The sequence below is a fragment of the Sipha flava genome, unplaced genomic scaffold (assembly GCF_003268045.1).
Source record: "Sipha flava isolate LNK unplaced genomic scaffold, YSA_version1 284_pilon_pilon, whole genome shotgun sequence".
NCBI lineage: Eukaryota > Metazoa > Arthropoda > Insecta > Hemiptera > Aphididae > Sipha > Sipha flava.
In genome coordinates this window covers 138,116-150,510 of record NW_020272951.1, presented here as the reverse complement: position 1 = coordinate 150,510, position 12,395 = coordinate 138,116, and the positions used below count along the sequence as shown (strand labels likewise).

At 23.5% G+C, this 12,395-nt stretch overlaps 1 protein-coding gene across 5 annotated transcripts in view; it reads left to right on the top strand.

Moving 5' to 3' along the window:
* The window catches only part of LOC112685608 (fat-like cadherin-related tumor suppressor homolog), a 129,602-nt gene that overhangs the window by 28,086 nt on the left and 89,121 nt on the right, over positions 1 to 12,395 (top strand). Inside the window, exon 1 of one of the 5 annotated variants that reach the window (XM_025557538.1) lies at positions 12,314 to 12,395. The exons of the other annotated variants lie outside the window; for them this stretch is intronic. The gene's annotated coding sequence lies outside the window, so the exon portion shown is untranslated. Of the gene's footprint in view, positions 1 to 12,313 lie in introns of those variants that run through there. 5 annotated transcript variants of the gene reach the window in all.

The following is a 12,395-nucleotide window of genomic DNA, read 5'->3' as shown; positions in this document are numbered from 1 at the left end:
TTATAAGATATTATTTAATTTACGAGTATAATATACTTTTATTTTTATATTATATAGTGGAATGACAAATTTATTAGTTAAACAGTATGTTCTTTTTATTTTTTATATTCAACTTTGTAAATAAATATTTAAGATTTTATATTGGTTACTACTCAATACCTATACTAATACTCAACACTATATTTTGTAAATTAAGCTGAGGATACGAAAACCCTTCTATATTAATTTTCAAGACGTACAATATATATCAACTACTTAATTAAAGATAATATATGTATGTTTTATTTCAAAATAATAATTTTAATGATTTTCAAGATCATAGTAAATATTGATGTTGTTCACGTTATATATTTAAACTCAGTTTAAAGTAGATCTTATATTTTATTTTGTTATTACTTCCTTTCTTTAATTATATCTTGATATGGGTATGCCATTGTAGGGTACTATAAATTAAATAATTTCACACATTTTGACACGAAAATGTCTATTATGTGGACACTGGTAATCGAAAAATGACTCACGGCAGCAAGTGTAATTTTTGCTACCGTAACCGCAATTTTGGTACGGTACTTAACACTTTTTGATTATAACCTCCTTTTTTTTGTATTTTACGTTGTTCATAGTGTAGTGCAGAGTACTTTATAAAGACGAACGATCGACAGTAAGATATCCATAGTGCATAATGTGATGTCCCATTATTATGTATAGATTGTATGTATAGAATCGTACTATCTTATAATATACTGTAAAATAATTATGAAATTAATAATTACATTAAAGTCACAAAATAGTTGTGTATTGTATATAATTACAATTGCATAATATAACTTAATAAAATATATTTTTATAACGGTGCCAGTAAGTTAAGTAACATCGAAATAGTGTGTTATAAAAGTTCGATTCTTATTTTGGTGATTGTATTATCTTGACGTAGGCTGAGATCTGGAGGTGTATACCATTGTTTTATTGCTTTTGATGGTTTTTAGCTCGGATTTTAGTTTATTAATTAGTAGTACAGAGTCAATTAATATTAATATTAACTATTATAAACATATTTATTATACTACCTTAAAATATAAAATACTTAAATTGTTAAATTATTAACTTTTTTGTAATAATCATACTGTATTTATTTATTGAATGAATCATTCTAGTCATAAATATATAATTTATTCTAGGTAACATAAAATATACATAATTATATTTATATCACTTTAATCTTGATGACAAGAAACATAACATTAGTGAATACTTTTTTTAAATCTTGTTATTTTTATGCTCAGGTGATTCCAATAAAGTATAAATTTGATAAGAACATTTACGCCTAGTAAATAAGTGATATCTACTAAAAAAAAAAAATACATTGATTTGAATAATTCTATGTTGATATTAACAAGTATATCAATATAAATATAAATAAAATAAATTTACTATCATTTTAATTTCTGCTCATTAATTATTATAAAATCCTAGAATTTCATTAATTGATTAAACTAAAATTTAATTTAATTAGCTAAATTGAAATTGGATTTAAAATTGATTAGGTTTTGTTTTCAGTGTAAATCAAAAATGATTATTTTAACAATTATTTTAAATGTTATTTAATTATTAACTTGTCCCTGTCTCATGAATAATTTAAAAGCCTTTTAATATTATTTTAATTTTTTTTTCTTTAATTAAAATGAACAATTATAATCAAAATAATATTAATATTTTTTAAAAACTTTCATGGTTAAAAAGATAATGTCTATTATCTTTTGAAAATTTTAAAAAAGAAAGTTTATATTTTTGAAATTGAGTTTTACAAAGTTATTAATAATACATACTATTTTTGTGATAGTATTTAGGTGCTTTTTTTAAATAGTTAATTTTATTAAAAAATATTGATAGTTGTAATTTTGTTTTATTGTTATTTGTGAATCTCGTGTTCGTAAGTATTTTCAATTAGGTAATTTATTAATTAAAAATGTATTTTATAAGTTTCGCACTGCTTTGAGTAGTTAATAAAACTACAAAATGTGTTTACAAAGAAAAACTGACCTATTTTGCAATAAAAATAAAGAGTATAATTCGATTTTGTATTAATTTTTCATATGCTTCTATAACATAATCGTTTTTTTTTTTGTGTGCATGTATTTTTTACATTCGCGAAGACAATTATTGCTTTTTTTACTTTTGATATGTAAAACCTCTGCAATAACTCAAATAACCGTGATTAATTATTGAATATAATCAATAATATTATATGAGAAATATTTGTTAATAATTTATATCAAGTTTTCAGAAATGTATCTTTTAATTAAGAATTATTTTTCAACTATTTTATATGTTATTTAAATTAGATAGTTGTAAATCATAAATAATCTAAATTACATCAATATTATTTAGATACATGTGTAACGAAAAACTACTTAAATTTTTTTTTTGCAGTTACCTCTAAGAAATATATATTGAGAATATATAATTATAATATCATGTATGGAAGTTTTTCTAAACATAATTTATACATATATCATTAGACCCTGCAGAGTTCTTTACTTCAACATACGATAGGGGATTGTGGAAATCGATTTCTGCTTCTGTTCCCAATGAAACAAGGGCATGACATAATAAATAGTTAATATAGTAGAAATAAAAATATTTTCGAATGTTCATGTATAAACCCTATTATATAATGTGCGTTATGTACCTATATTAAATGATTATATGATGCAGTGGCAATGCGACAAAAATCCTACCCAAAAGTACAAGCTCTCGCACCCGCCTAGTCAAAATTTAAAACCCATTTATGAAGCTTTTGACATCTAGCCAAATAGGATGAAAAGGACGTTAGTATGTTTTTTTTCTTTTCGGCTGTAACCTCTCTTATTCAGTTCAAATTTTATATGTTGATGTACAATTATTCGCTTTGAGCTGTAATCATGTATGAGGGGTTCACCAAGAATCGACCTCGTTTTGGCATTATAGCAAGTACATTTATTTTCTCTGCTTCCAACGTTATACCCATAACATTATTAATACTTAAAAATATATAAAATTAATCATAATACGTACATTATAATATTTATTTATATGCATTTATATACATTTATAGTATTTATTTATATGCAATTGTATACATATAACTCCTACTATTTTCAAAAATTTTTTATTGTAAAATATTTTTGAATTTCCTAAACTAAAAATGTATTGATTCGACGGTATCGCAGTATAATTGAATAAATATTATTTCGTGAGTCAGTTAGTAATATCTATTATTAATTTCCTTTACTGAAAATATTTTAATGTTTTGATATTTCTAAAACAAACGAGGCAACTTTTTTTTTAGTAATTAATCAAATTTCAATATTGTATCAACTGAAAAATCCCAAATAATTGTGGGTTTTGAAAGTAATTTTCTTTAATTTTAATTAAACTTTAAATTTATGTTATAACTTAACTAACAGATCACTTTCTTAGCTAAAACTATAATTTATAGTTAGGTCATTGTTTGGATTTTTAAAACTCTTGAAATTTTTGGACTTGGAGAAAAAATGGCAATTCTACTAGGTCTGGTGAAACGGTTGTGTGAGGTACACAACTGGGTAAATGTTATTGCTTTATTGGTATTTTAAAACCGATACCATTATATGATTGCTCTAAAAAAAAGAACAACATTTTTTATTGAGGCTAGATAAAATTTTATATTCTAATTTTCGCATTAAAGCCATCTAAAATTAAAAACATTTTAAATTTCAAGTGCTTGTATATAATCCAAACTTTTTTAAAAAAATTCAAAACTAATAAATGTCTTTAACTAAATATTCATATCGTTTAACTGAAATAAGTGCACTGTGAATGTTATCTATATTAACTATATTAATTGAACATTTCTCTCTTGGAATAAATTACAACCAACCAATTTTTAAAACAATAAAATACTATACATAATTGTAACTAGAACTAATATTAGTTATAATAGTTGCAAAATAACTTATCTAGCTTAATTATAAATGAATACATAAATATTAAGAATAATATATTAATTTTCTCAAATATTGTGTTGTTCTTCATTCCGTTTTAAATATTGAATTTTGTATGTACGTATCGGAGTTATCTTCAAAAAGCAAATAATAAATAATTTTTAGGTTTTTATACAATGTTTTACTGGATGTTGCATAACTATTATGATTTTAAATTTGAATAATTATTATAAAATTTAATCTGCTTTCTTCCAATGGTAAATTTATATATATACATTTATCTTTAACTAAATTTTTATTGTAAAGTTTTTTTTGGTTAGAAATAATTCATGCATGCATTTTTTTTTAAATAATTACTATGCCCTTAATGTATATATAAAGCTATAGATTAAACGTAGGGATATAGAAATTAAAACTTGAGGAAATTGCTTTTTTGAATCCCTAAAACAAACTAACTCAGTAATTGGCTATCCGCCATAAATAGGTGTTTTTCTTTTAACCTTATCCTGCTTACTCTTTTACTACGTATTTATGTTATTATTCTTCAATTTTATAATTTTAATAAACAATTGTAATTTTATTTATTTTACAATTTTATAATTTGATTATAAAGTTTATAATTCAAAACAAATATATGTATATTACGCATAACTTTGTAAACGATACAATATAAAAAAAATTAAGATAACTATAGAATTTATAATTATGCCCTTCTCTTTCTTTAATTCCTTGGTCTGATGTCAATCCCATCCTTCAATTCCATTTTCTCACACTTGAATTAGTTGTCCTAAAATTTTGCCTCAAGATACAAATCAATTTTTCCTGTTATACCTAATAAAATATGGTTTAATGACCTTATCATATCCAGATCCCTCATAATAGAATTTAACCGATTACACAAAGGCCACCATCTCACACCTTCCTTTTCTGAACACCCCATTTAGTAGAAAACATCAGTTATCAATTTCATATTTTCTTTGATTATCCCTCCCTGTCATTCATGATGCTGACATCGTTATTTAAACTCTTATTACTTATATATTTTTAATATTTTGATAATGCTATTTAATTTAATGTATTTAATTTAATTAATTATTATTATATTTTTAATTGTCAAGCTTAATCATTATTACTAGAAGCTCTAATAAAAAACAATTAAATTCAAATAAAATGTCTTAAAACCATAATTTTAATTATGCTACCATTAATTTTAATTATACCTACTAATTTTTCTGTTTTTTCATATATTGTCTAATTCAGTATAAATTTAAACTTATTATTAAAAATATGTATAAGTTTTAAATACTTTAGAAAGAAAAATATTTTATTTTTTATTTTCATATGAGTGTAAAATATGCTAACTTCAATAGACAAAACAACAAATTCTTTTTAAAGGCTTAAATGAAAAAGATAATCTTTTGTTCCTTAGTGTACATATATACCTAATATCAATAATTAAAATAATAGTTTATTTGTTTTTCTATTTCATTTGAATGGCTCGTTATTGAAATAAAATTTGAACATAATATCTCAATATACTGCTCTATTTATCGAAATTCACATTATTATTTCGGAGTAAATATTTAGGTAACTGTAAATAGACGTCTTTAAATTCAGTTTCTGATATGGCAGGAGAAATTATATAACTTCGAGGCGTGGGTTTAATTACGACAGTAATTAACTAATAGCAGGATGATAATCTTATGGGTCGATTAATAATAAATCACCGGAAAGCCTCATTTTGAAAGATATTCTTTAAACATAAGATTCTTATCTCATATGCATTTATGAAGTGATGAGTAATTTTATTTGCACTTTTGCTTTACGTAAAATAAAACAAACGACAATATGTACTCGTACATATGTGACATGTATTTTTTAGGTATAAGTACAGCCAGAGGCCCGGCTATTTTAAAGGTCCGTGGGCCCGTTGAAATTTATTTGTAATTTTTGAAATTTTAGTAGTATTTTAGTACTTATTTTACATTAAATAATATTGTAAAATAACATTTTATACATATATATTTAGTTATTTTGATAGTTCAAAATGCGGATTAATCAATGATTACCTAGAAATTATCTTGGTTGCAGTTTGCGTCTTCCTTATCCCTTATAAGCGGTATTAAATTATTGTTACCTTGATTAACCTAATGAAGAATTGGAATTAAAAAATAAATCACTTGTACAAAAATACAAATCTGATTTATCTGAAAATATGTGTCAAGAAATGTTACATCTATATATTCTTCAACATTTTAAAAAAGCAATGTAATGCCACCACTTGAAGTATTAAATTTCACTTACGCGAAAAATGTATGTATTATAGAATTCATCCAATAATATATAATAATATAATACATCCTTTTTAAAGAAAAAAATGTATAGAATTTACTGTTATCGTTTATATTATAATGATAAAATTATTATACTGCGTATATTTAAAATTTTAAAATAATCGATTTTGAGCAAATTTCAAGGTTTTGTAAAAGATGAAATATTTGATTTATTTTTGTTGTTTGAAGTGTATAAATCTTAATCATAATATATTATCGAGGGTGTGATTATATCTAAATTTAAACCTCTATTCTAGCAAGTAAAACCAGATGTTGTGATGTTACTGAACTGTATAAATGGGATTAATGGAAATTACTATATTCCTGTATAATGGTCTCATTTTTTAAAAATAATATTGGTTTCATTGAATATTGGACATTCGAAAAAAAAATTAATTTTTGATTTATATTATAAAAAAATAAATAATATCATTGTTACTGCTTACTTATGCAATTTCATCTAAATGGCACATTTATTATAAAAGTGTTATACTCATTCTTATCTATTTTTATAACAAATGTGCTTTTGTGTATTCAGTCAATTCGGACTATGAATTTATTTCTGCCCATTTAAAAATTAAAATCATTCTTAAGTAAATACTTTTAAAATAAATCATTAAAATTTATAATTATTGTTTTTTTTTTATTATTATTTAAGTTCACATTATTATGTTCTATATTATCTAAAAACAATAATAATTTGCTTTCAAAATTTAATTTATATAAGCAAATACGACTATAAACAATATTTTGTTTTGATTTTAAACATAACTGTTGTAAAGGTAGACAAAAAAGAAATTGTAAATAAACATATGTACTACTCGAACACATGATCAGCTCGCTAAATCATAGGTATGTTAAACGTAGTAGAGAGAGTTACGATGAGTTATTGTCAATTAAAAGTTACAGTGTGATTGGGTGAGATAAATACAATGATTTTACTGTTAGATTTTAATATTTGGTTAAATAAATTATCTGTTGAAAATAATTAAATTTTGTTGGTTTTCATAACACACATAATCTCAGCATACGTAGTTGACATTATGGCCTGTTCGGCGTATCAATACGAAAGAGGGGGGTTAAAAAACGGGATTTATTATAAACTGAGCACTGCTCGTGTCTTCATGTAGTCACGTAGGTAGCAGATATTTTCTAAAATATTTATCTGGTGCACGTGGTTCAAATCAGTCCTGACTTGAACCATAAATTTAATAACTAATTAATAGTATTTGATAAGTTAAATTCAGCGACAGGGCTTAATGTAAATAAGAAGTATTTATCGATGATAACATTGAATATACATTGAATATTTGTGATATGAATCGCATTATACATATCTTCTATTGTTGATTTTTTTTTATGTTTTTCTTTACATACGGTGCTTCATTAACATAAATTATTTTATTAAATAACTTTTTATTATATTTTAATTTTATTCATATCAATGGTTAATGGTTCTCTTTGCATTCAAGTTTAAATTTATACATTTAGTATTTATTATATTTGTCAAGCTTTACGTTACAGCTAAATTAACTTACTACAAATCTACTTTATGTACATTCGATTCTTAAATGAATTCTATAAAATCTCTTTAAAATATTTGATCATTGATTCAATCAAAAATAAATAAACGTCTAAAATGTATACAAATATTTTAAAATGTTTATTATTACTTCAGGTTGCTGTTACCATATTTTATACACTAAGATAATTTTTTGTGTTCAATTTTAGTTACATAATCATTCCCAGCGCATATCTCTATTTATTTTTAGAAATATCTCTCTGACCATGGATAGTTACTTCATATATTTAAAGCTGAGACCAAAAGTGTTTCCAGTTATTACGTGTACGTGTAACGGACATAATTATAAACTTGGGCACACCGCCTGTCATTTGCATTTTCAAACTAGTCGTATTTTTTTTTTTTGCTTTACTAAAACAAAAACTCAACCTACTACATTCAACCATCCATGAATTTATGGAGTCCCCAACAAAAGTATAAGTTCACATTTCTCCAGCTTTTGAAATACGTTTGTTAAAATAAAAATAATGTTCATTGATCTCTGTGATTAAATCCAATTGTTAATTTCATTAGTCGTTTCACCGCAATGTTTTCATAGTAAATTTTATTGTTTGCTTACTGTTATTAGAATTTTAATAATTATCCAGAATACAAAACTTAATTTTAGTATCCATAATAAAATATACGACCACTGCACAGCAAACAACGTAAACACATCTATTTATAGGATCCTACTCGAAATGTTTAAACGGATATCCTGCATTATATTCGTTGCTTTCATTTCGTGAAAGTAATATAATTTAAATTTATAATAATTTATAAATTAGTTTTACTAACCCAACAAATTAAAATCAATAAGCTATATTTTAATAAACTTAATTTTCTAAAAATTATGATTAGGTTTAATATTATTTTCACTCTTATTTCAATATGCTACGACGTCAACTGCAGATATGTCAACTACGTGAATGTGTTTTATGTTACAACTATTATTAATGTATATATCACAACGCATGTGAAAACATCTTGCGTAGATTGGAATTATCTTGTTCGTGCAGGTTTGAAAATATCGATTTTTTACCATGAACCAACACTTCATCAACATTCGACGATCTCACCTGACCTCCGCATCCACGACTATATTTTTCCTATCAGTTATTTCAGAACTTGTAAATATAAAACTTTACTATTTGGTTACTGGTGTATACATCTTAATAAGATGATCTTACGCAACGATTACGTTGATCTTTAAAGTATCATTTTTACTTTCGTTTCTATATGTATATTTTTTTTTGTGTTGATCCATCGACATAAAGTTGCTATTATTTTTTATTTCCGTGGTAGTGAACTTCCAAAGGTGAAATGCAAGTCTCCAGGGGGATCAAATCTAGTTTATATATAATATATATTTTTTATTTCTTTTAAATATTTTTTCCGACATTGGTTTTTTTTTTTTTTTGAAAAAAACATAAGTATTATTTTTATTTTATAAAAAAGTTAACTTATCCGGACGTGATTGCTATCTATAGAATTCGTTACTATTCAATAATCGTAACTGTCCATCTATGGCTATAGAAGATCAGAGTCCTTTTGTAAATGTGTTTTATATATTTTTAAAAAAGGTTTCAATTATTTGGTTACAATGGTAGCTTTTAATATAAATTTGTGTTAATTTATAAAGACAATATTGAGGTAATGAGAGAAACAAAAGATGCAGTTTGTATTGCAACATCAAAACCTTTCAATGCATGAAAAATAAATAGCACTAATTAAATTTGGATAAATAACTAAATATAAGTATCAAGAATAATGTAAATTATGTGTTCTATAAGAACATGGTAATCTACCATGTATTTAAAAAAAGGGGATAATCTAAAATATTTAGGTGTCAACATTAAAATGAAAATTGCTATGCATGTAAAACTAAGTGATTATTATTACTCCACGAATTATTATTATTAATTATTTATTCCTCCTAATTACGATTTGTACAATTCTGTACTATCATGGTCACAAGTTTTTAAATAGGTACTGGTTTGAAACACTCAACATTATTGGTGGCCTACCACGTTGGATAATGTGTGCGGAAACGTATCATCACTATATAAAAAAAAATTAATAAGATACCCAAAAATGATAGTTAACTACTATAAAGATTTATTTTACCTTGTGATGAACAAAAAATAATACTTGAAATCAAATGAAGAATTATTATATAATATATATTAATTATGTAATTTATATTTTAATTTTTTAATTATACTATAATTTATATTAATATACTTTGGTTTATATATTTTTTTTTATTATTATTATTTTTTTTTCGTTAAAATTCCAAAGATTTCTTTATTATTTTTATTTATTTAAAGATAATATAAATTTAAGTAGTATAAAACTAAATTTCTTTCATTTGCTTTTCTTTTATCATATTTATCTTATAATATAGGTAATCATTATATTACTATTATTATTATTATTATGAGTTTTGTTATATTTTCTGTGTAGTTGAAGTTAAATTAATTCAGTATTGATCTATAATTTTGGAAAATAATTATTTTATTCTAACGTAGCTGTATTTAAAAATATTTAACTTTATATTCTATTTATTGAAGATAGTTAAAATGTAAATATCAAAACGTAAGGCTTATACATTTCAGACATGAAATATGTTTTTAATAGTATTATGAAAGTATTTCGCCTACAGTCCAACACAAAATCGCCTACTGAAACCCGACAAAAACTTTTTCCATCATGAGAAGTCGAATTTTTTTATACTCCTATTTATATGTTAATGTAGGTGTATAAACATCAAGATTTAATACAAAAATACGTCTGCATAATCCCACATATATTTAATAGCAATTTCATTTATTGTAATAATTACTTTCATTGATAATTATATCAATACATTTTAACAGTTTATATATTGTACAAATTTATAAAATCTAAAAGAAAATTAAATTTTAAAAGTTTTTGTTATCACAAGCAGTTATTATAAAATCTATGTAATATATTGTAATAACTGACACATTTTTGTAAAATAAAATATCAATTTTAAATTTAACTGCATGATTCAACAAACGAAATTTTATTTTTTTATTTTAGATACGTACTAAATATCTAATTAACCAATTTTAATTTTTTCGGTAAAATATTATTAATTTTATAAAAAGAAAGATTGACTTTTTTTCCCCCATCCAAAAATAAATTGTCTCTTGTTGTATATTGTTATACCTACTGACATTAAATCAATTAAACTATGATTATGATTTATATGATTTTATACTTTCATTTATAATTTTGTATATTATAATTTTTTTGTTTTAAGATACTAGTTGATCCTGTAATGCTAATTCAAAATTTTTAATTTTGATATATCAATTAATTAATTAATTATAATCTTAATTGTGTCACTCATTTTCGTTTTCCTAACATAAATAAATACCGGGGATAAATACCTAGATATTACAATTGGATTGTTTAAATTAATTATTTCTCTGTGGTTTTTATTTTTTATTTCAATAGGTGGCACAGTTGAACTTTTTATATTTTTCTAGTTTTACTTTTAGTTAAATTTCAAGGTAGTAAAAATCTTAAATTTGTCGATATGAGTGAAATAATAAAAATGTCTCATATAAAAATCGCTGACTGAATAGTTTTTATTTAATTTTTAATTTAATTTATTAACTAAAAGTATAGAATACATACATATATATAGAATACATACTTTTTACTGTAAAATGTAAAATTATCAAGTGTATAGTCTCTTTTTTTTTGTTTCTTGAAAGAATTGTTAAATATAATAGCTTAGTAAAGCATTCTAACCATTAACTTCGTACAACAGTCTACAGTACATGAAAACATATATGTAGATGTATTTTATGGATTACTGTTCATAAAGATAAATTAGAGTGTGATGATATACACTAGATGTATTAGTTGATATAACATTTCACTTATAAATAAAAATCGTTAAATTTCATAAAAAAATTGTTTTCAAAATGTGATCTTCTATGTAATGTAAAATCGTTTTCAAATCATTTTTCTTAGATTATTTGAATAAAAATACATTTTCAGATTAAAAAATTAATTGAATAAACTTAATTCCTTTAAAATATTGTTTTTATAAAATGTATTTATTAATTAATTTATATTCAAGCCATATTTATACTATCGTTAATGACATGAAACTGAATCAATTAATTTCTTATATTTGTAACGGAACTCAAAACGGATGAATGTATAAAAGTTTATTGATCTTATATTAAACGTTACATTAATTATTATATGAACATTGTTTTCTTTTATATGATGAATACTCAGAAGAGTTTACATTAATTAATAATATAAATTAACATACAAATTTGATTGTGATTTTCTCATAATGGTTGAATTCGATATTATAAATTAAAGGGTTGAGACGTCTGATATGTTGCGAATAACACAAGAGTTGTTCTGGACTAAACTAGGACTGTAGCTAGTTTCCCTAGTCCGAAGCTGATACTGCGTCACGACGGTATGCGGTGGCGACGAAACTCTTCCTCGTGGTCGGTTGGCTTCGTCCAATATCTTCAGCGG